General features: G+C 44.4%; 1 pseudogene across 1 annotated transcript; it reads left to right on the forward strand.

The window, feature by feature from the left end:
- LOC308530085 (coiled-coil domain-containing protein 86-like) lies at window positions 1-15,889 on the forward strand (annotated as a pseudogene). Its single transcript has 2 exons — window positions 1-39; window positions 15,022-15,889. The product of its transcript is annotated as a coiled-coil domain-containing protein 86-like (transcript).
- The last annotated feature ends 388 nt before the right edge of the window (window positions 15,890-16,277 follow it).

Raw genomic sequence — 16,277 nt, forward strand, 5'->3', positions numbered from 1 at the left:
ATGGGTACCAGCCGTGGCTCCAGCTTCAAATCTCTGCAGGTACGTCTTTGTTCTTTTCTAGCCCAACTGCTTTGGTTAGCTGTTTTCATCGGTTTTGCCTTGGGATTGAGGGGCTGGGAAATTTCAATGTCTAATTAGTAAATTGCTTAAGGGGACAATCAAAATGGAGAGAGAAAATGTTCCAGGAGCGGGCATTTGAGGGAAAGTAGGACAAGTTGAGGAGGACAAGGAGTCAGGGATTTTACTTCTCCTGGGGGTCACCCCTACTTCCCACTGCATTTCACGGGACCCCGTGAACCCGCTGCTCCCTGGAGGTGTTATTAGCGGGCATGTAAGGAGGAGACCTTGAGACCACACTGTCAAGGTTTTCCAAGGGCTGACCGGAGGCGCTGCGGCCTGGCTGGTGGTGGAGGGAATTGATGGTACTTCTTCAGGAAAACAATGCCCGTTCCTCTGAACTGAGCAACTAACTATTCAGACACCTCGTGTGCATCCTCCCCTCCTGGTGCGCGGTCACGATCTGCTTTTAAAACGAGCCCAATGTGCCGCTGGGCTCGTTGCCAAAGGTGGCAGCCATTAGTTAGAAAACAGTATGAAAGGCTCAAGCTTTGGAGTCACATAATCAAAATCAATTAATCTACCATTTGGGACTTTGCACTTCTATCCACACCCGAGGCAGCCGCTTTCCAAACGCTCCCATCTGACTGTGGCACAGTCTCGCCGCGTCCCATCGGCCTCCCAATCACACGGGGCTGGGGCGCTAAGCGAACACGCTCTCCTTCTTGGTCCAGTGAACTGAACTTAGGGATAATTGTCTTAAGAAAAAAAAAATTTAAAAACCACTACTCCAGAAAAGTGTAAAGGATGTATTCACTACAGAGATCCTTATTGAGGGGTGGGCATTCAAAGGCACCCCAAAATTTAGGGATGGGGATGCCGCCTGGGAAAGTATATTAGGTATTACAATGGGCATTGACTTCTGGAGAACAAAAAGAAAGTTGCAGTCAACCAACCAACAGAAAGTGGGCATGTTTGGGGTTATTCGTAGTAGTTATCAACACGGGACATGGTGATAACAGGACCGTGAAATGGCGCAGGTAATCCTGTTCTAGCAACGCGGATGCCAAGCTGAGAAGCCTAGAAGCCAGGATGGGAAACTGGCTTTGGGTTCTCAGCCAGGACAGTTTTATCAGGGAGGTGACCACCTTCTCTGGCGATGCTCCAAGCTGGAGAGACCCAAGATGCAGACACAGGGAAAGGCCACACTGGACTGCACTTCTTTCTAAAGGAGAAGGAAATACCTAACAATTCCAACCCCTCCTGTCCCTCCCGGCTTTTGACACTCCCTCCAGGTTTTCAGTCCAGATTATTTGTAAAGACTAGGCCTCTAAGCAGACGATTTAAAACACAAGTGGACGATTGCTTCCCCAGGCCACACATAAACGTCTACCCCTTCCTTCATTTTTTAAAAAATATATTTTTTATTGATTTCAGAGAGGGAGAGAGAGATAGAAACATCAATGATGAGAGAGAATCATCGATTGTCTACGTCCTGCAATCCCCCTACTGGGGATCGAGCCCGCAACCCCGGCATGTGCCCTTGACTGGAATCGAACCCAGGACCTTTCAGTCCTCAGGCAGATACTGTATCCACTGAGCTAAACCAGCTAGGGCCCCTTCCTTGATTTTTGAAAACCAACCAGGCTCCCTGTTTTAGGTATTCCAAATGGTTTCCTCAGCTGCTGGTTTGGGGGGGGGGGGGGCGGTCTTTCAAAAAGATAATCACATCCATCATCCATGTCCCTTTAGCTTGGGCAGCACGTCCGCACCCAGGCCTTGACTTTCTGCTGAGACTACAACTAGGAGCTGACAGAGGTGAGCCCTCGACCCCAGCACAGCCCCTCCTGACCACCTGGGGGCACCACTGTCTAAAGATGACGAAGCACCCGAAACTACTAGGCACTCAGCTCTCTCTGCTCAGGCTCCGAACAGAGCACGTTGTGTTTCCTTCCCAACAGGTGTCTGTACCTCTGGGTATCAAGTTTCCCAAACAGTTTTCATAAACTGTGATTCATGAGCGAGAGCTGTACAGACGCTACCTCTCAAAACTCCGCCAGTCCCTTCCCAACCTTCCTGGCCAGGCCTGGTCGTCACGAACATTCTTCATAACCGGCTCATGCTCTAGGTGTTCCATGTCAAAGGGGCTACCAGCTTCCAAAAATTGCTAACTTAAAAAAATATATCAAATAAGCAAGCCACTCCACCGCTCTGGAACCCTGCACACTGGGAACTGGGTTTATTCCAGATGGAAATAAGATGGACTGAAAATGCAAAGTTGGTAAAACTTACCCCCTGAGGCATGATCATCTTCTCAAGTCTTTTCGACACATAACGGGCAGATTTTAATCACAATCACAGGCCTATATCTAGGGATTTCCATTTGCATATATTATAATTAATAAGTGAATACACAATCACCAAAAACTCACCACTGATCCTTTGGGATCTTGATCCAAGTTACTCAATGGGTTGACGATGGTGTCCAAAAATCTGAAGCCAGCAGTGGGACTTCCACCGAGCTGGCGACTTTATCTCTCTAGGCCTCATTCCTTCACTCATAAAACAGGAAGAATAATAGAATCTCTCTGTATGTTGCTGTAAAGTTTCAATCAGATAAAGTAGGTACCAGGTATATTACAGAACCTGCCCCATACTTCACTCACAAGAGGAGGTGGTGGGCATTAAATGTATTCTTCTTACTCAAATTAACTTGCGGCTCAGAGGACGGATGATTTTCCTCACTCAGGTTTCTCAATCTAATGAACTGTGGATGCAGGTAAGAAAGAAAGTGTTGATCATGTTCACAGTTACCCAGTTTCTAGTGAGTCTGCCCTTCATCAGGGATAGGCCTAGAACAGCCCTCAGCTGAGGAATGGGAATCAGCAGCTTGTGATGAAGAAACAACACGAAGATGACAGAACACACGTGAACTACTCAATCTTCAGTACAATACATATGTGTCCATAAGAGCAAATGCAACTATGTCAAGTTAAACTATATCAGTGCACTAAGACTTCTGGCAATAAAACTTATTCGGTGGATTAAAGGGTGTGTGTGTGTGTAAGATTCATTGAATTACAATGCTGCATTCAGAGAACACACTGATTGTACTTTAATAACTTTTCTAATTAAAGATTTCTGGTTCTCATCTCTTCGGTTATAATTCAAGATTCCTTGTTGAATCATTTACAGAAGTAAAAAATTTAAATGACAAAGACCTAGGAAGACAACCAAACAAGTTTGCATCCATTTGCAAAAATGGTCTAAAATACTGAGCAGAGGTATTCAATAATAGGGTCTTGGTTATTTATGGCCATGCTATAAATTATGGTCCAGGCTACAATGGCACTAGATGTGACTCCTAAGAATGATTACATGGATGTCGATCCGGAGAACTGAGAAGATATTTATGGACTAACTGACGCATATGTAAACTTTTTATTAAGGAAAATTAAAAATTTATGCAAAACTAAGAGTATCGTGAATCTTCATGTATCCATGACCCAGCAGAAACTTTCAAACTTCTTTATTTTTATTTTTGTTAATCTTCACCTGAGGATATTTTTCCATTGATTTTTAGAGAGTGGAAAGGAGGGGGAGAGACAAAGAGAAACATTCATGTGAGACACATCGATTGGTTGCCTCTCACATGCGCCCTTGACCAGGGCTGGGATCAAGCCCCAACCAGTGTGTGCCCTTGACTGGAATCGAACACAGGCTGACGCTCTATCCCCTGAGTCCACTGAGCCGAACCAGGTAGGGCAAAACTTTCAAAAATGTAAGACTAAATCTTGTTTCAGCTAAAATACTAGCCATAAGCTCACCTCTCCCCCCTCAATTATCTGGAACCAATACCAGACACTGTATCAGTCATGATATTCTATTCTGTGGGGGGGAAAGGTACTACAAGAGTGCCTATAAGGCAGAATCCTGTCCATGAGAAAAATATATATGCATATTAAGAAAAAGCCTATACACCGAAAGGTAGCAGTAATGTCTGTAGGTGATGAGAATACAGGTGTTCATTTCCAGCTGACGTGTTTTTAATCAAATATCTCAACAATGAGCCAGCCATACATTATTTGTATTATAAAGACAAACGAGGGGGTGGGGAGGGTGAAGGGAGAAAAGGAGGTCAAACATAGTAACAGAAGAAAACTAGACTTGGGTGGTGAGCACACACAGATGTCAGACAGAGTGATGTACACCTGAAATCTGTATCATAATAACCACTGTTATACCAACACAGTTAATGTGAGAAATGAGCACAGCTTTTATGGAACATTCTTTTTAAAAACACACACACACCCACACACACAAAAAAACTCAAACTCACCCTGTCCTTAAGAATATTTTAGTATAAAAATGAAACAATCTCAAGTCATTTTTACTAATAATATTCAAATTTATTGCTAAACCTTATTTTTCTGTTCTCTATATTTTCCTAAACTTTGTCATTCTAGGCTAGTCCCCTTACCGCCACCCCCCCCCCAAAAAAATTTATCCAAGAAAACCATGTAAAGGTATAAAAGGAAAAAAATGATAAGCACGCACATATGCACACACAGACACGTACGTGCGAAGTAAACTTTATATAAAGAACACTACTTGCTATACATCACATGCCAGTTTTTACTACAAAAGAAATAGTTATTCAAAAAATGTTAAGAGTTGATGCAAATTTCTAGGGCAACAGTGCTGAGTGACAGACATCTGCGGTAGGGTAATGCTAGGCTGTTTCTTGCTTTGTTGATTCAACAATCAGCACTGAATGTCTTCTGTTCTAATTTATTTTAACTTCTGCTTAATTAAATGCATAAAAGAACTAATGTGTTGGATTTGGGGATTTAAAATGGCTTTCACCCAGCTGTTTTTAAATGCACTAAGAAATTTCTTGAATATAATTGTTCTTTTAGAGGCAAAAAAGCAGACTGTAACCATGACATTCACACAGAGGGGAATTATCACCTAGTGACACTATCTGACAATTTATAATCATTAATTCCCATCCAGTGTTTAAAGGCATTCCAGAACTTCTCCAACTACCTCCTAAGGTGATATAAAAATTGCAAAAAAAGGGCCCTAGCTGGTGTTTCTCAGTGGTTGGAGCGTCAGCACATGCACGGAATGGTTGGCATGTTAGATTCCTGGTCAAGGGCACTTACCTGGTTGTAAGTTCGATTCCCGGCCCTGGGGGCCCTGGTCAGGGTGGGTGCAGGAAGCAGTCAATCAATGTGTCTCTCTCATGTCCTGTTTCTCTCTCTTTCTCTCTCCCACTCTCTTCCTCCCTCTCTCTATCTAAAAAAAAAAAAAGGAAAAAATATCCTCCAGTGAGGATTAATAACAACAACAACAAAAACTGCAAAAAGGAAAGGTCAAGATGAAATTATTTTAAATTCATTTTCAACAAATTCAACAAACAGGTGCTCAATAACATTTGCTACATCAAATTAAAGCAAGCACTTCAAAATAACTTTTTGGAGAACTGAGGGCTCTTCTCCTCCTACCTTCCTTTAAAAAAAAATAGGGCATTTATAGAGTTCCTTATGGCTCTAACTATGTTAGGTGACAATAAAATTCAGAAACGATGGTTGAGCAAAGACCCAGGAACCAGGAGGACATGGTTCGATACCCGGTCTGGGCACATGGACAGGTTGCAGGCTTGATCCCCAGTAAGGGGCGTGCAGGAGGCAGCTGATCCATGATTCTCTCTCATCATTGACTGTTTTACTCTCTCTCCCTCTATATTCCATTCTCTGAAATCAATAAAAACATTTAAAAAAAGAAAAAAAGAAAAAACACAACACTAATGAGCCCAGCCAGTGTGGCTCAGTGGATTAAAACATTGTCCCATGCACCAAGAGGTTGCTGGTTCATTTCCCGGTCAGGGCACATGCCTGGGTTGCAGGCTTGATACCCAATAGGGGAAGCTCATCTATATTTCTACCTTCTCTCCCTCTCCCTTCCTCTCTCTCTCTAAAAAAAAAAATCAATAAAAACATATTTTTTAAAAAAATATTAATGAGAAGGTCTTTCCTACGGTTCTACTTAATTACTTCTCAAAGAACTAAGTAATAATTTTCAAATGACAGCACAGACTGGACCATGACAAATTCCTGCATGCTATGAAAATTTGTACTAGGGCAAATGAATGCAGTGGGGCTCTGAGAGATCTTAAACACAATACCTCCCATGGCCAGTTCCCTTCTGGAAGGTTTCTGTTTCATGTCGCAGAGGTTAATGAGTTAGTGGGTCTCCTCTAGGTCTAGCTTTGGAGCCTGACCATATGGGAAGCAGAGATAAACAAGTAAAAAGATGTGGCGCTGATCAACAGTGGGGCAGATAATGCTATTCCGAGCACAGATTACAAGTCTGCAATGTTCCGTCAAATAATTTAAACAAATATTACAAAATGGACTCCTACCAGGCAAGGAGCTCTTTAAGAATAACCTGGGTATGTCTGAAAGGCACGGTGACATTTTAAGAGCCCTAGAAACTAGTTAATTCTCTAACATCTTTAGATGACCCCTTCCAGCCTGTCAACCCCCTCCTGTATCTTCCCAGGATTTTGAACATTAGTCACACTGACCTACAGACTAAATCCCAATGCAACTCAATTCATTCAGATTCAAGTGACCAAAAAATTGTTAACAATTACAGAGAATTTCCTGTATACCATGCTGAGTGGTGATCTTTTCAACACCTTCCCAAGAGGCTATTATAGATGAAGCTGGTATTTATCCCCAACGAAGAGACAAGGAGACTGCTGTGGTCTAAATGTTTCGTGCCCCCCACCCGCCCCCGCCCAAATTCTTATGTTGAAATTCTAACCTTTAAGGTCATGATATTGGGAGATGGACCTTGGGAGATGATTAAGTCATGAGGATGGGGCCCTCAAGATTGGGATAAGTGCCCTTATAAAAAAAGACCCCACAGAGCTAACTCGTCCCTTCCACCATATGAGAAGACAGCAAGAAGGCACCATCTATGAACCAGAAAACGGCCCTCACCAAACACCAAGTCTGCCAGCACTTTGATCTTAAGACTCCCTAGCCTCCAGACCTATGAAATATAAAATTATCAGCCACCTAGTTTATGGTATTTTTGTTAATAGCAGCCTGAAAGGACTAAAACAAGAAACTAAAACTGAAAGGGGTTGAATAAAGTTGTCCAAGGTCAAACAGCCAGTAAGCCAGGGTTCAAAGATAAGTCTAGGTCAGCTGGACTCCCTTATCAAGCTACCTTTTCCCCAAAAGGAGCAGCCCCACCTCACTGACAGCACACCTTCTAGCCTGGGGGACCGCCAGTCCCACCTGCCACCTTCTTGCTGCCCAACTATCATCCACAGTGCCAGGATATGCACAGTCCCTTCTCAACCTGTACCAGTCTGTCTCCAGTGCAACTGATTTTTTTGTGTCAGGGGAGAACACATGCCTCATGTAGAGTAATGTGTGTCCTACAGAATGTTAAGATAAGCCTGAGTGATGTGGTTCCAAGCAGGGAATTCCTTGCTTCAAAGAAGCAAAAAGGAAAATTTTCATTCATTCAGCAATATATTGTGGGCACCAGGGTCCCACTGTACACTAACACTATATCTGAAATAGCCACCGAACTGTAATTAACTGTATTGGTAAGTCTGTGAAGAGCAGAAAGGAAGGACAGGAGTCGCTGCTCCCACAGACACCGGAAGCCACGGTGTGACTATGCTGTGAGCATGTTCGGTGTTCCTTCCAGCTTCACCCAGACCAGCATCCGGGCACGCCACATCGTTTGGAATTGGTCCTGCCGAGCCAATGCTGGGTCTCAATAAGTAGGTCATACCATCTCAAGCCTAAGCCACAAAAGTCATCCACCCACCCCACAGGAAATAAGGCACTGCAAAATCTCAGCCTGAAACAAATACTTCTGCTCATACTTTCTGTTTTGATCTGCAAAAGCCCAGTCCACTCTCAACCTAACATCAACATTTTCAATAACCAATCCAGAGGGTGCAGGTATCCTTCACTGATGAGTACCTAGAAGAAGGTATCAATATTAAAAATGCAATGCATGAATGAATGTTAAGTGAAGTTATTTGGAAGTTTATGGAATTATAATTCCTTTTATTTCCCTACCTTTCTGGACCACACATGTGGGTGAGAATGGTCTTATGCAGAGGTGGGCAGATAGTAAACATTTTAGACTTGGCTGGCAACCAGTCAACTGTTGCAACCACTCAACTCTGCCATTGTAGCAAGAAAACAGCCAGAGACAGTAAGTCAACAAACAGCATGACTATGCTCAAAAAAACTTATGTACAAAAGTAGGCAGTGGGCCAGATGTTTGCCCATGGGCTCTAGTTTGCCAACCACTGGTACTGGTCTTCAGGATCAGGTCTTAGAATCTGCAGAAATGAAGTCAGAGACAAGTAGTAGACCAGACAAGCACTCACTAGCTGGGTAATTCTAGGCAAGTTACTTAACTTTCCAGTCCAGTGTCCTGTCTGTAACATGCAGAAGGAGATGTGGGCATGACAGAACCTACTGCACAAAACTGTCCTGAGGAGCAAGTGAATTACAATGGGAACGGTAGCTGGCACATACTAAGTACCATAAAGTTTATAGTAAATATTATTTTTAATAGGACTAATATCATTATCCCAGATCCAGTACCAATACACATATTTTTATTTCTAGTATACTTATGTCAGAGATGCCAGACATTCTAGGAAAAATTATAAAGACGTTTTCTCTCCATCTCTTCATCAATGTCTTTGCATGTTAGAAACAAATTTTTATTTAATGAGATTTATAGAAGTTAAAATGTCATATCAAATACATAATCTAATCAAATGTAGCTTGTTGAAGACCCATTTAAGTTTTGAGCTTATTTATTTATAAGAACCATCTGTGGTTCTCTTAGGGTCCACAGGACACCATTTCTGCTCTTGTTTTCCATGTCCAACCTAAAGCGATTAATGCTGATTTAAGGCAACAGGAAGGAGCAGGTGGCTGAGTCTAAGTTTCAAAAACGCCATTTTAATCATCAATGAATAAGAAAAGGGAGGGAAAGTCACTACCATCATATCATTTCTTTATTAGATAACAGCGATCATATTAAATTGAAGCCATTCATTCCAAGTACTACTCCACACCATTTCTGATCAAAGGAGAAACCTGATGTCAGACTTCATTAAGTACCTCTCTATCATGGTCAGGGGCAAATTTGGAGACATACTTGGTGTCACAAGGGGGGGGGGGGGCTGGAGTGCTATTGGGATCTAGGGATAGAGATCAGCAATGTTGCTAAACATCCCACAATGAGCAGGACAGTCCCCACAACAAAGAATTGCCCAGCCCCAAAGAGCAACAGCGCCCAGGCAGAGAAACCCTGCCTTAGACTGAGAGAAACGCAGTAACAGTAAAGCCACCTGGCAGGTCCAACGTGTTTCTCATTTCGTTTCGCCTTCAAACAAGACTCTAAAGCTGCATTTCCTCTGTCCAGTGACAGACGACAAAAAAGATGGCACAGGGCCTCCCTCAAAGAACTGAACACAATCTCGTCGGGCTTAACACACAGGCTTCCCAGAAGTGGAAATTATTTAGCAAATGAAGACTGGTAGGTTTAACTTAAAGAAAATAAGATATCCATGTCTCTGAGCTGCTATCAAAAGAGAGGCCCGTCTCCGTCGGCCCCGCAGTAATTCAGACAGATAGCAGGAGAGGCGAAATCTCATCACCGCGCACCAGCGAGGAGCCTCCCCGCTCCCTGGGCAGCAGCGCCCTTGATCTTGGCCAGCCAGCAGAAGAGGAGCGGGCTTTTATCGAGCACCTGGGAGTTTATTACACTAGGCAGCGCTTTCTCCTTTATAGGATTTTCTGCCCAAACTACAGCCACCAGCATTCTGGAGAGGTTAACATCATTCTTTATTTACCCAGTTAACACTCACAGACACCTGTCTCTGGTTCCCAGAGTAATTAGCCATTTTCTTTAGCCAAAAAAAAAAAAAAAAAAAGAAGGCTTTAAGAGCTAGACTTCAGTTCTCTCCAATGTAATCTTTTTTCTTTTTTAAATTACATTTATCGAGGTGATATTGGTTAATAAGATCACATAGGTTTGAAGTGTACACCTCTAAGATACATGATCTGTATATTACATTATGTGTCCAGCACCCACAGTCAAATCATAATCTAATTTTATTTCATTTTCAGGACTTCTCAAATTCATATACACAATTCCCACTAAAAGAGCTTCATCTGCACACTTCATTTTTTGAAAAATAAAGTCCTTTATATGTGGAAGTATATACAGGCAAGCATTTCAGAAGGCCAGACAGTTTATTCTCAGCTCTTCTAGGACTCAGGTTCTGAAAGGTGCACAGGTAGGAACTCGCGTGGTCGAGATTGCCCCAGCCTCCCACACAAGATTTCCCTTCCCCAGAATCTCATCCCCCAACAACAGCACAGCGATTCAAAAACAGAACCTGACATTAACTATGACCTCCCTCGTGACAGTCTCCGTTCAAACAGGAGTCATATTAATAGTAGCACTAAAATTTATCAGAAAACTCCATTTGTGTAACGCAAAAACAGGGTATGTCCAATTGGTTAAAGTTCATATTACCCTTCAGACAGAAAACTCCTACTCAATATCTTCCCATAATGCCCAGGTTAAGCCCCAAACTAGCATTCATAAATATTATTTACAGCGCAAAGGGAGAATTGTGTTTCATGAATATCCAGATTTCCACCAGGACCCTTTATTAAAACAATCTCAGTGCAAAGAAAAATACTCTGAAACAGTCTTGGACTGAAGATTTCAAGACAAGAAGGGATGAGCATCAGTGTCTAGGGCTCTGCCACCCACCACCTTATAAGCGAGTCCCAGGAATGTGGCTTCCTTCTGGGTAACTAGGACTCACAACTGCAACAGCGCCCCCTTGGAAAGGAGAGAGGTATGACATCAGCTTGACAATAAGGAGCGTGTAGAGTGGGAACTTGGAGAAAATCCATTTAATATGGATGGTCCAGAAATGAAACCCAATCCAACAGTTCACTTTCTGAATTCATCACTGGCAATTTAGAAACTGAACTACCCAGACCAATTCTGCCAAAACACAAAGTACAACATGAACAAAACTTCACGTTTATTCTCTAACCAACACAATCAGAAGTAAATCTAAGGATTTTGAGAAATACATGCCCATCTCCTCTAGGCCAGACAATCTAGCATGTGCTTTAAAACACACTACTTCCAAGCTTTACAGTAACCTTGTAATAGAAGGGTTATTTATCCCCATTATACGGAGCAGGATACTGTGGCTCAAAATCACATGATGATGTTTATTCACTGACTCAACCAGTATCTACTAAGAACCGTTCATGTCCCACGACACCAGGCATTCCGAAGTGAATGACAGACACATCTTGGCCTCTGTAGAGGTTACAGTCTTAAAGTGGCAAAGTTGGATTTCAAATCCAAAGCTGAGTGGAATTCCAATGTCTTTGTTCTTCCCAATGGCTTTGAAAACGAAGTAAATGAGTCACATCGGAAGTTACTCAACTTGGAGATGAATCAGAAGCAATTCTCTTTATTCCACATCTTCACCACCGACAGTCCTCTAAGATGAGAAGAAACCCGATCTTCAGGAGAACTCAAGTTTATTAACTACAAGTCTAGACACAGAAAATAGGTTTTAAAGGTGGTTTCTATTGGTTGGTCTGCTAATGGATCTAGTTAACAGGTGAGCAACACAGAAGTGTGAAAAGCATACTTGATGAGGCATGAGGCCTAGTACTAATTCAAATTTGAATTATATTTGAAAAGAAACTATAAGAGATTGGGTTTTCTGACGCACAGTGTCCCTAAATCATTATTCTCTTTTCCACAATAACATTTCAAAACTATCTCATAGGTGCTTGGTATTAATGTGTCCAGGGCTGCATTCTTTATATGAGAATGTTGATATCTATGCAAAAATGAATATCTATCTACTTACTCTCTACAAAGAAAAAAAAACTAGGTGATTTACAAACAAATAAACAAAGTCCTTTATTCACTGCAAAATAAAGAGAGTAGAATTTATTTACAAAAGTGAAACAAACTTATTATTTAATTTCTGGTGTTTCTGATATTTATAGCATGATAAAATGTCTCAGGCTAGAAAGTCATTCACCAAAGATGCCATAATTCTAAGAAATAGTCAGTTGCATAAATGCTTACATATTTTAAACTGCCTCAGGCAGCCAGATAAATAAGATATACACAAGCACAAGAAAGAGCATACAGAACTAGGGGAGAAATAACATATTCACCAAAGTCAAGATTTGCTACTCCTCCATCAGAAATAACTTCTCTTTAATATATATATATATCTCCATCCCAGTCAGAGTGGCTCAGTTAGTTGGAGTGTCTTTCCATGCACCAAAAGGTTGCCAGTTCGATTCCCAGTCAGGGCATATGCCTGAGTTCTGGGTTAGATCCCCAGCTGGGCATGTACAGAAGGTAACTGGTCAACGTTTCTTTCTCTCTTTCCCCCTCTCCCTCACCCTCTCTCTAAGCACGTCCTTGGGTGAGGATTTCTCTCTCTCTCTTCCTCACTCCCCTCCTCCCTTGAAACCAATAAATTAAAAAAAGAAGCATACACAGACCATCAAACCATCTTCCTCTCCGATGAAGCACAATGCAATCTCCCTCAAGAGCTACCGAAAATTGAACTAGAAAATACTCAACTAAGCAGCACTGTTTAGACTTGCACAATCATAGCCTTTGTTGATGAAAGAAAACATACATTTTATATGCCTATACGAAGCCCCGAGAACATCTATTCAAACCGACAGTTGTGGAGCTAAAAAAAATAATAATAAAACAGCCAGCATCCTGTCTTTGATGTTCAGGCCGTGGCTCAGGAACCAGAAAAGCAGAGATCAGCAGGTCTCTCGGGCTGCAGGAGCCCCAGGTGCCCCTGCCAGGCACTGGGCGCTGTCAGAGAAAGGGGACCAGGGAACAGGGCAGAGGCAGGAGAAAGCACAGAGAGATCATGGCCCTGAGTACAGGGCTGTCAGCAGCAATTCCCAACGACACCCCCCAAAGCCAGCCACGGACCAAATGTTTAATTCCTGGTCTGAAAAGGACTCTGAAGTTAAGTGCCACAGGCACAGTGGGCAGAATCCAGGATGTCTAAAACATAGCTACTGGGTTCCTACTCAGAGATCCTTTCTTGGAAGCAGCAAAGAAATATGGTCCAAGGAGCAAAAGATAGTGACCACGAGCCTCTAGCAAATTTCTTCTTTCATTCTGCAAACATTTCATCTCTTAGGTGCTGGGTGCTGGGATAAAACAGTGACAAAAAAAAAAATCAAATTCCTGACTCTCAAAGAATTAGTGTGCTAGATTGGGAAATAAAAAGAAATAAAAACATATCATCATAAGGAGATACACGGAAAACAATATTTGAAAGCTCTCGTGTGATGAGGGTGATGCAGAGGGAATAGAAACCAGGGTAGCTCAGGTTGACAACTGACCCCTATTTTAGAGATGGAGAAATACATTTAAATTGTCATCCAACTTTGCCAATGTCACGCGTAAGGGTTAACGTCAGGGCTAGTATGTGAACCCACAGCTACTTGGCTGTAGGGCCAATCCAAGCTCTTGATCATGATGGCGTATCGCCACCCCTAATCCCGGGGCCTGCTCCTGAGGCCTCACCTACTCCCTCTCCTGGGATCCCATCTTGTCAGGGGCATATGGATTCCAGGCACTGATACCTGCTTGGTCCAGACGGGAACACTCCTGTACTGAAGCCCCTGAAAGTTAGGTCCTCTTTCCATCCCACTGGAGGGCCTGGAACGCCCATATTTCCAAAACATCCTATCCATAGGGCACGCAGTGTGCGTGCCCAGCAAAGCCCAGTAACCGCTGTGTAAGTGCACACTCACCAGCAGCAGCAAGGCCAGGCCACGTGCACCCCAGCTGCTCCGCAGCCACTTTTCCACAAGCAAAGTACATGCATCTTCCCAGCTGATGCCGGTTATCAATCAACTTAAAGACAAAGACGCACGGCCCTCTCAGCAGCCAGGCGAACTGATTTTCAAAGGGAAAGTCCAAATGCTCTTTGTGAATAACTGCCTGAAAGCCTGCGGTGGTCATTTCATTTTTAATCAACGGAGTTCATTTTGAGCGAGGAAGCTGGAGGGGTGGGACACAGCACATACAGGAAACACTAGAGAAACACGAACAAAATAAGGCAAAGACATATGCGGTGAGCTCGCCGCAAGCGTGAGCGACAATGGAAGCTCCACGAGGCCAGGGATCTGCTTTGCTCACCGTTCTATCCTCAGTGAGCAGAGGTGCCGAGAATACACTAGGTTGTGAATAGTATTTGGGGAATAAATAAAAATTGTTTACAGCAGCAAAAAAGTAAAACAAATTAAAGGCTTTGAGACCAGAAAGCAAAGATTAAGAAACTAAGGAAAAACGAGATGGAGATCCCTCAACAAATTAAAAACTGCAGCTGCCATACAACCCAGCAATTCCGCTTGTGGGGATTTCTCTGGAGAAAACAAAAGCACTAATGTGAAAAGGTATCTGCCCCTCTATGTGCACTGCAGCATTACTAGGAATAGCCAAGATATGAAGCAACCTGGGTGTCAATCAATAGATGAATGGGTAACGATGGGGTGCATATATGCAATGGAATATCCTTCAGCAACAAAAAAGAAATCTTGAGGCTGGGCCATGGGTACACCGCTGAGGCCCAGCCCGGGGCTGGAAGGCCTAAAGCCTGCCTCTACCAGAGCTCCTCCTCAATTTTGCCCCCAGACGAGCACTGGGAAAGTTCCAATCAAACCCGGAACACAGGAGGGAGCCTGGCCTAGAGTCCCTTTCCCCCCGCCACTCATGTCAGCCCGAGACATTCCAGGGATCACCCAAGTCTGGGGTCCCCCAAAAGGAGGCTGGAGCCGGGCCTAAGGGTCCCCCCAGGAGTCTCCAGGAAGACAGCCAGAGTCAAGTCATGAATTCCCCTCCCCCCTCCAATGTCAGCCAAAGCCAAGTGGGGACTCACCAAAGTCCTCCAGAGCCAGAAGAGCCCAATGCAGAGTTGGCCCAGAGTATAGGGAGGCACTGGTGGGGGGTCCCTCCGACAGCAGCTGCAGCAGGGCCCAGGATCCCCAGAGCCTTACCCCAGTCAGCAAGCACAGATCCAGAGCCCAGGACCGGAGCCCTCAACACTGCAGGAGCTGACACCTGTCACCTGGCTCCCCCGGGTCGGCATGAGCCCAGCATGAGCCCAGCAAGCCACCGCCTGCCCGGTGTGGAGAGTGATGGCCTTTGGCCAAAGAAGCGAAAAGGATCTTCGTTCAGCCCTGGCCCAGCGCCCCAGAAGTTGGAGAAGGTGAAGCTCCTATAATCCCGAAAGGAAAGCCCAAATCAGCGGGTGTGGAAGGCCCGCCCCAAGAAGAGGTTCTCCCAGATGGTCCAGGACAAGCCCCTGTGCACATCCTGGCAGCGGAAGATGAGGGAACGGGGCCAGCAGAAAGGAAGCTGGCCAAGGCCTGTGCGGGCACCTGGAGGAGGAGAGGCGCAGGCAGGAGGAACAGTGCAGATCCGGGAACGTGAAACGCCAGCAGGAGAACAAGAACGAGTACAAGCAGAGAGAGTGCAAGTGACCCAAATCCAAGCTCTAGCTGACGCCCGGCCCTGCTGCGAATCGCTCCAGAGGCGGCCAAGGTCTGAGCTCAGGACAGCCCGGAGGCCACCTGGAGCCGGCCACCAAGTGCGACGCAGCACCTCGGACCCGGCACTCCCACTCTGGCTCCAAAACAGGGACCCACTCTGGATGGGGATGTGAGCCTTTGCAGGCTTTCAGGTGGGTCCTTGTGAGACAGAGGCTCAGAGGAGCCTGGGCCTGGCAGAGATTAGGGGCTCCGGGCGGAGAAAAGGTTCAGCTCCCTCCTCTCTCCTTCTCCCTCCTTCTCCAAGTGCCTTCAAACCAAGGAGGGTCAATTCTTCTGGTTCCTCAGGGAGCTGGTAACTGAAGGGTGACCCCCAAATTTATGTGTTCTATTCTCAAGGTCCTGGGTCCATCCCAGCTCCACCCACTTTTCAACACTGAAAGGTGAAAACAGGGGTGGGGGGGCTCCTCTCTAGCCCCCCCTTTCCTGTACCAGATTCCGCAGAAGCCCCAAAGATCTGATAGTCCCTGCCTTGGGGAGCTTTCATTCGGATGGAGAAAACAT

Source organism: Myotis nattereri (assembly GCF_964212035.1).
Source record: "Myotis nattereri genome assembly, chromosome: 14".
Classification (NCBI taxonomy): domain Eukaryota; kingdom Metazoa; phylum Chordata; class Mammalia; order Chiroptera; family Vespertilionidae; genus Myotis; species Myotis nattereri.